We start from the raw sequence: 8,418 nt of genomic DNA, 5'->3' as shown, positions 1-8,418 counted from the left end.
TGATATCTCCTTTAGTAAAACGTTCCCATGTAAGTAAGTACTTGCAAGTGTGAGCTCTATGTATCATACATGAACCTGGCTGGTGTGTTATTTGAAGGTTGGAGTCCCTTGGACTGCAAGGAGATCAAACCAGCCAGTCCTAAGGAAATCAACTCTGAATATTCACTGGAAGGACTGATGCTGAAGTTGAAACTCCAATACTTTGGCCACCTGATGCGAATAACTGACTTATTGGAAAAGACTCTGATGCTGGGAAAGATCGAAGGCAGGAGGAGAACGGGATGACAGAGGATGAGATGGTTGTATGGCATCACCAACTCAATGGACATGAGTTTGAGCAAGCTCTGGGAGTTGGCGAAGGACAGGGAAGCCTGGCGTGCTGCCTTTAGTTCTGATAAATTACAACTTGTTTACATGAAAACGGATCCATCTCTATTGGTAAACTGTACCACCACCTGGTAGCTCCTCTTTGGCTCCACTGGGCACCCTGTCCCTCTTCCTCAGTGAGTGGTGGCTTCTGATAAAGCAGCTGAGACTCAGAGGCAGGAGGTGATCTGGGCCCAGGAGGTCGGGTTGCCCATTTTCCTGGCACAGCCCTCGGAACATCTCTAACCTCATAGGAGCATCCAGAGGGTGCAGTAAGGAGGAGAGGGGGACTTGATCCACTTCCCTAACTCCTACTGAGTCCTGACCCTGTGCCTGGCACTGATCCAGGGCAGGACCCATAATGGTGGACAAGATAGGTCACAGCCTGGCCCTCATGGGGCTTGCTTCGCAGGGGGAGACAGACAATAAAGAAACAAGTATAATTCATGGGAAGAGAGTGAGAAACAATATGGAGAAAGATGGAGCAGAGCAAGGGGAAAAGTGATATGGATGGGTGGACTGTTTTAAGCTGAGGGTCATGTACCCTTTTTGAGGAGGGACATCTGAGCCTGGGAGCCACAGGGCCATGTGGGAAAGGAGCGTTCAAGGCAGAGGGAGCAGGAAGTGCAAAGGCCCTGAGGCTGCTGGGTTCCAGGGACAAGAGAGAAGCCAGTATGCCCAGAGGAAATGAAAAAAGGGAGTGTCGTTGAAGATGGTTTTGAAGAGGAACCCAGGGGCCAGACCTTGTGGGGTGTTGTAGACTGTTGCAATAGGTACTGGGTGATGCTGTCCCAATCTGTCTTCATGCAGGACCAAAGGGCTTATTTGCCCAGCTATTGGATGTACTGCCAACTGACAGACATCAGCTATCAGCGCTCTTCTTCATTGCCCAATGTCATTCCCTTTTCCTGAGTAACACATGCAATGATTGATCAATATCGAGGTGTAAAGTGTCCAGATCCCAACTTTAGGTGACTCTGGAAGCCTGTGGTAGCTTCAGAGTTCCCCACACCTTTGTTAAGCTGCGTTGCAGCTCATCTGTCTCTCTGCTTGGCCTGACTTCGTCTCCTACCCGCAGTGAGGATCCTAAAAATCCTCCCTAATAAACCCATATGCTAACCCGTGACAATGTATTAGGAGTGGTCCATGAAAGCAGATGCTAAGGTGGCATTTATAGCTGGCTCACCTGCTGCCTGCCCGGAAATGAGTGCCCTGTCACTGCTGGTATACAGTGCACTTGCCCTGATGCAATAGAGAAGGGCAATTATTAAAATATTCACCAATGGAGAATGGGTTTGGCTTATTTGTGGGAAGGAATGCACAAAGCATTGGAAAAACATGGGCAACTTTGTAATTGTAAGAACAATGAAATTGGATGCTTGTTGTTAGGCTTTGTTGATTCTTATAAAAAAGACAAGAAATAGTGAAATGGTCAGTGCAGTTTAGTTCAGTCGCTCAGTCGTGTCTGACTCTGTAATCCCATGAACCGCAGCATGCCAGGCCTCCCTGTCCATCACCAACTCCCAGAGTCCACACAAACCCATGTCCATTGAGTCGGTGATGCCATCCAACCACCTCATCCTCTGTCGTCCCCTTCTCCTCCTGCCCTCAATCTTTCCCAGCATCAGGGTCTTTTCAAATGAGTCAGCTCTCCGCATCAGGTGGCTGAAGTATTGGAGCTTCAGTTTCAACATCAGTCCCTCCAATGAACACCCAGGTTGGATCTCCTTGCAGTCCAAGGGACTCTCAAGAGTCTTCTCCAACACCACAGTTCAAAAGCATCAGTTCTTTGGCACTCAGCTTTCTTTATAGTCGAACTGATCAACCACCAATTAAAAGTTAAGCATAGGGTACCTCTCTGGTGGTCCAGTGGCTAAGACTCCATGTTTCCAATGCAGGTGGCCTGTGTTCGATTCCTGGTCAGGGAACTAGATCCCACATGCTGCAACTATGACCCGGTGCAGCCAAATAAATAAGTACATAAATAATTTTTTTAAAGAAGATGCTATAGTGGAAACAGGAGTTAAAAAACCAAGTTGTCCACTTCATTCCTGCCTGGAGTCTGGGGGAAAAGGTGACAAGTCCTCTCTAGGGTCAGAGACTCTTGGTGAAGGCCTGGGGTGAAGGTCAGTCATTACTGAAACACAGGTAAGCATAGCCTTGAAGTGGGAGGAAAGACCACAGTGTGTGCTCTTACATACTGATAGCTAAAATAAAAGAATCTAACGAAAGATGAGCGCCAAACTAAATCTCTTGATTTAGTTTAAGCCCACACATCCCATTCCTGCAGTGATAGGTGGGTACAGATGGGAAAAGACCAAAAGCAGTGGACAAACTGAAGCAGAACAAGTCACCAGCAGAATGAGGCTAGGCTCTGGGCTATGCCTTTGGGCTGAGGAAATGCCTTTTTATTCTTCTGGTCCTGCATGTTTAGCACATCTGAGTCTTGCTCCTACTGCTCTCCTCCCTTCTTTCTAGCTGTACCCACTTGCTAAAGGAGAATCGTCTCTCCTGAGAGGGCTCTGAATACCTGGTGACTCTGATGGGGAGAAACTTGCCTCAGTCAGATTTCTGCTCTCCTGGGCTCATCCCACTCGGAAAGGGACTGAGCTTTCTTTCCCCACTAGGGCAAACAGTTTCTTTACTTCATATTCTTAGCTGAAAGAATGGAGCCAAGACTCTCAACCCTCTGTGTGATGACTCTTCTTTCACCTCTGATGTTAGTAATTTGTGTCTTTTCTCCTCTTTTGTTGATCAGTCTATTTTCTTTATTTTGGGGGTTTCTAAGCTGGGATAGGAACCCCTGGTGGCTCAGATGGTAAAGAGTCTGCCTGCAACGCAAGAGACCTGGGTTTGATCCTTGGGTTGGGACATCCCTGGAGAAGTGTATGATATACTGTATAATATCACTCATATGTGGAATCTAAAATATGACACAAATGAACTTATCTACAAAACAGAAACAGACTCACAGACATAGAAAACAGACTTTTGGTTGACAAAGGGGAGGAAGGTAGGAGAGAAATGGATTGGGAGTTTGGGACTAGCAGATGCAAACTATTATACAGAGGACAGATAAACAACAAGGTCCTGCTGTATAGTACAGGAAACTATATGCAATATCCTGTGACAATCCATAATGGAGAGAATATGAAAAAGAATGTGTACATATGTAAAACTGAATCACTTTGCTCTACAGCAGAAAGTAACACAATGTTGCAAATTCAGCTATAAGTCATTAAAAAAAGTATGCCATGAAGACATAATGGTTTGAATAAATTTTCTTTTCTTTTGTTTCATCAGTTGTATTGGTCATACATCCAGAATTCATTCTGTAAATCTTTTAAAATAACTACATTTTATAAGAATAGCTCACAGTTCAGCTCATTGCACAAATACTGGACACAGGGAGCCATTTTTACAAATACTTATGTTTTCTTACAACGATACTTTAATAAAGAAAATAAGTCTCTATACATCCCACAGCAAATTTTATGCAGTTTTCCCCCCTCCACTCAGCCATCACTTCACATTTCCTATCACAGCATGTCTATTATATGCAATAAGCCAAATTATAATCTGCTGCTGCTTCTCATTTTCCATTACTATTGACATTCACAGTGTGAAGAGTTTTTCGGCTTCTTTTCTAACATTTCCCAATCTGAAAGAATTTACATATTCAGTATAGAAGAGGTAATTTGAATGACATTCTTACTAAATGTAACTTATATTACGTTAGCCACTGCAGATGAAGAATTTTTCGCTTCTCACTTAGGCTAGACCAGTTGGTGGTTTACCCCTGTAGAATCAAGCAGAAGGGACAAAGTCCTTACATTCCTGATAGTTTCTAAACTGCAAAAAACAAAAACCTAGAAACAAGAGTTTAATACAAATGTTTAGAAAGTGAAAATTTTGCTAATGATTAGAAGTAGAGAACAGTTAGATTCAAGGTTTCTCCTAGGTTAATGAAAACATAAAAGAAAGAAAGTACAAGGATATGGTAGTCATTTCATAAAATGTTGAAAAATTGAAAAAGGTTACTTAACTTGTGTCAGTGGTATGTCATTTCTGAAGTGCCAGATGAAATAGAATCTTAGACTTTGTGGCTAGCTGAACTCACTGTTTGACATTCTTCTTACGCTGTCGTTTTTGAAATAGTCTAATAAATACCCCTTTGCCCAGAGCAAATAGTCATTTTGGCTGGGGGAACTTTACAGAATATTGACCATGTTTCTCTAAAGGGGAAACATTTGGCATTCATTCCATTCCTTCGCTGTAACTGAAAAGTGTGTCCAGTTAGCAAAGCTGGTCTTACTTTTCAGGTGCATGAATTAAAACCAGGAGTTTGGCAGTATTCTTCAATCAAGTTTCTGAGTGCTCAGTTCCAATTATCCATTTTTTGTTATTTTGGCCGTTTTGCTTGTGAGATTTTAGTTCCCTGACATTCTTTTGTCAACAAAGGCCTGTCTAGTCAAGGCCATGGATTTTTCAATGGTCATGTATGGATGTGAGAGTTGGACTATAAAGAAAGCTGCTGCTGCTGCTCCTAAGTCACTTCAGTCATGTCCGACTCTGTGCGACCCCAGAGAGGCAGCCCACCAGGCTCCGCCATCCCTGGGATTCTCCAGACAAGAACACTGGAGTAGGTTGCCATTTCCTTCTCCAGGGCATGAAAGTGAAAAGTGAAAGTGAAGTCATTCAGTCGTCTCGGACTCTTCACGACTCCATGGACTGCAGCCTACCAGGCTCCTCCATCCATGGGATTTTCCAGGCAAGAGTACTGGAGTTGGTTGCCATTACCTTCTCCGATAAAGAAAGTTGAGCGCCGAAGAATTGATGCTTTTGAACTGTGGTGTTGGAGAAAACTCTTGAGAGTCCCTTGGACTGCAAGGAGATCCAACCAGTCCATCCTAAAGGAGATCAGTCCTGGGTATTCATTGGAAGGACTGATGCTGAAGCTGAAACTCCAGTACTTTGGCCACCTCATGCGAGGAGTTGACTCATTTGAAAAGACCCTGGTGCTGGGAAAGATTGAGGGCAGGAGGAGAAGGGGACGACAGAGGATGAGGTGGTTGGATGGCATCACCGACTCAATGGACATGGGTTTGTGTGGACTCTGGGAGTTGGTGATAGACAGGGAGGCCTGGTGTGCTGCAGCCCATGGGGTTGACATGACTGAGTGACTGAACTGAACTGACCGAGGATAGAATCCTGGGCCCCCTGAGGTAGAAGCAAAGAGTTCTAATGATTGGACCACCAGGGTAGTCCCTATTCAACCTTCTTAAAATGTTTCTTTTTCTTTTTTTAAAAAAATGTTTATTGAATCAAGTGTTTGCCCAATAAGAGAATAGTGCTTGGAGACTACAATATATCCCATTTCTCCTCCTTTTATTTTTCTTGGTTTCTCTTTCTCACCCTACTGTAACAGACTGCTGCAAATCTTTATGAAAATATCTGAGTGGTGTTTTGGAACTGAACTATTTGGAGTTACTGAAAGCGTTCCATCATATTATAATGGGTCACATTTGCATATAAGGAGGAAAGTTATCACCAAATCATGCCTACTGCATGATTTGTGAACTGGGTATAGTCGATGTATCTGTCATTGTTTTTGTCACTGTCTCTCAAAACACTGTGTATTAAGTTGATCAGTTCATATTCTCTCATTGGTGGTACAGTGGTGGCCTCCCAAATCAGAACCTGAGGCCTGATGTGCCCTTCCCTTCCTGGGGCCCACCTATGTGTTCCGTTGAGTCAGGGGCCGTTCTGCCACAGTACCTCTCTGTACCTAGCTGCTGCTATCTCACCAGACTGGCCAGCTCCCGCTGCCCACCCCCTGCACAAGCCAGCAGGCAGAAGCTCCGCTCTAGGGGGCGCCAGCTTGGGGCCACCTCGGACCAAGGATTCAATGGAGTCATAGACTGGCTGGTGGGGTCAGAGGGAGGCTGAGCCCACAGCACTCACTGCCTCAGATGGTGATCATGCTTGACGGACTAGTCAAGCCCCTCTACGTGGCCACCATGGTCTCGGCCGCTCGCGGGCCTGGTTCCACCAAGGGCTGGCGGCTGACGTTGCTGGAGGGGCCGGGGTACTTCTTTCTACCCGGCTGCTTTCTGGAGCCGCCCCTTTCTGCTCCACGTGCAGCGGCAGTGAAGCAGGCACCAGCTGTAGCGGCCCTGCTCATCCATTGGCTGGCGCAGCAGTGGGCCCCTCCCCCAAGTGAACAACTGTCAACTAACTTCCCAGGTGGCGCTAGTGGTAAAGATCCCGCCTGGACTCCATTGAATCCCTGGGTCGGCAAGATCCCCTGGAGGAGGGGACAGCAACCCACTCCAGTATTCATGCCTGGAGAATACCATGCACAGAAGAATCTGGTGGGTTAGGATCCATGGGGTTGCAAAGAGTCAGACACAACTGAAATCGACTTAGCACAGCACAGTTACCCTTAGTGGCCTAGCTTAGCCACTAGATGGTGCCAAAATGCCCCCCAACACCCCCAACTTGTGTACAGAAGGAGCCTGAATTTGGACCGAAGGAAGATGGTTTTTTGAGATGCTAGTCTGCCATCTTGGTCTCCTAGCTTTCCAGTTAAAGTTATTATTGCTTATCCCAACAACTGGTTTCCTGATTTATTAGCCTGTTGTGCAGCCAGCAGAAGGAACTTGGGCTCAATAACAGTGGTACCTGTTTGTTCCCTTCTTTTTTATGGACATGAATGATAGCTGTGTAGAGTTCTAGTCCATCAAGCATATTATTGCCATTACAACCATGCATCTTGAAATAATGGAGCTGTAGTTCTTATGGGACATCTTCTGTTTCTGGTTTGTTGGTGACACCTTCCAGATGCTCCATAAAACATGCTTGATCATGCACTCGGTTCTTAATCAGGCCCAGTCTGCTGGGATGGGAGAAGCCAGTCCTGGTTCCTTGGGCCTGGCACCTGTGACACAAAAGTCCCAGGGCAGGCTGCACAGGAAGTGAGTTCTGAGCAGCTGCAGAGGTCTCATGCCAGCAGTACCTCTTTTAGGTAAACCTCTTTCAGCACAGAGAAAACTTCTTATGGTGAATTTGAAACTCTGATGTGTTACTGAATTTGTTGGACCCACCCCAGGGTCCTAGCACCCACCAACACCCCTTGTCTTGGCCAGGGAAGTTCTTTTTTCCATAATATTTGCACAGCCAGTAACGAAACCAATGCTAAGACTGGAAGGATACAAGCTTTATTCAATGGCCAAGGATGGAATAGGAACCTGGTTCACAAATCAACTTCTTGATCCTATTTGGGAGGAGACACCATTTATATAGGAGAGTTGAGGTAAAACAGGGGAACTGGAAGTAGCAGGAGGAATATTCATGACTAATCTGAGAACAGAGGTGTGCTTTGGATGGGAACTGAGGCAATACTCCTTTTCAGTCCTTGTCTGGGCATTTCCAGCTGTTGGCATGGCAACTGTCCATCATCTTAGTGCTGGTGGGTGTGTCACTTAACATATGCTAATATATTACAGTGAGCGCACAATAAGTCTCAGGGTCTACTAGAATGCAAATCTTCCACCATCTTGGGCCTTGTTAGTTCTAACCAGTTCTGGTTTATTTCTTTCCGGCTTTTCTGAAGATGGCGGGCGCAGTGGAGCTCTGCAGTGCTCAGGGCCACCCCAAGGGACCACGTGCTGTAGCTGGATGGCAGATGCAGATGATAGTCTCGTCTGGCGTAGGCGGCTGGCGAGTTAGCCCCAGCGCCTTATTTAGTTCTCTGGACACCAGTAAGTGAGCTGAATGTGTTTTCACAACAGTTACAGAATACAGTTCTGTATTCTTACAGAATAATTGTGTGTTAGCTACCTCTGACTATTTTTTGTGGAAATTGTTGGAATGACATTATCATATCCTGATAAACATAAAACAAGCATATACACAAGATGCATTTACCATCTTTTATGTTAAGATTGTAGTTGTATGACCAGACACATATTTCCTTGTTTTTCTCTGTGTCTATGCCTATGGTGATTTGGTGCCAAATTATAGTGCCTTTTGGGACTTTCCAGGTGGCTT

General features: G+C 45.4%; 1 pseudogene; it reads right to left on the bottom strand.

Annotated features, from left to right (window-relative positions):
- Positions 1 to 5,913: 5,913 nt before the first annotated feature.
- On the bottom strand, positions 5,914 to 7,373 carry LOC133069890 (multiple coagulation factor deficiency protein 2 homolog; annotated as a pseudogene).
- Between the last annotated feature and the right edge of the window lie 1,045 nt (positions 7,374 to 8,418).

Source organism: Dama dama, chromosome 15, assembly GCF_033118175.1.
Source record: "Dama dama isolate Ldn47 chromosome 15, ASM3311817v1, whole genome shotgun sequence".
NCBI classification, from domain to species: domain Eukaryota; kingdom Metazoa; phylum Chordata; class Mammalia; order Artiodactyla; family Cervidae; genus Dama; species Dama dama.
The sequence above is the reverse complement of the archived record's forward strand: the minus strand, read 5'-3'. Positions and strand labels throughout refer to the sequence as shown.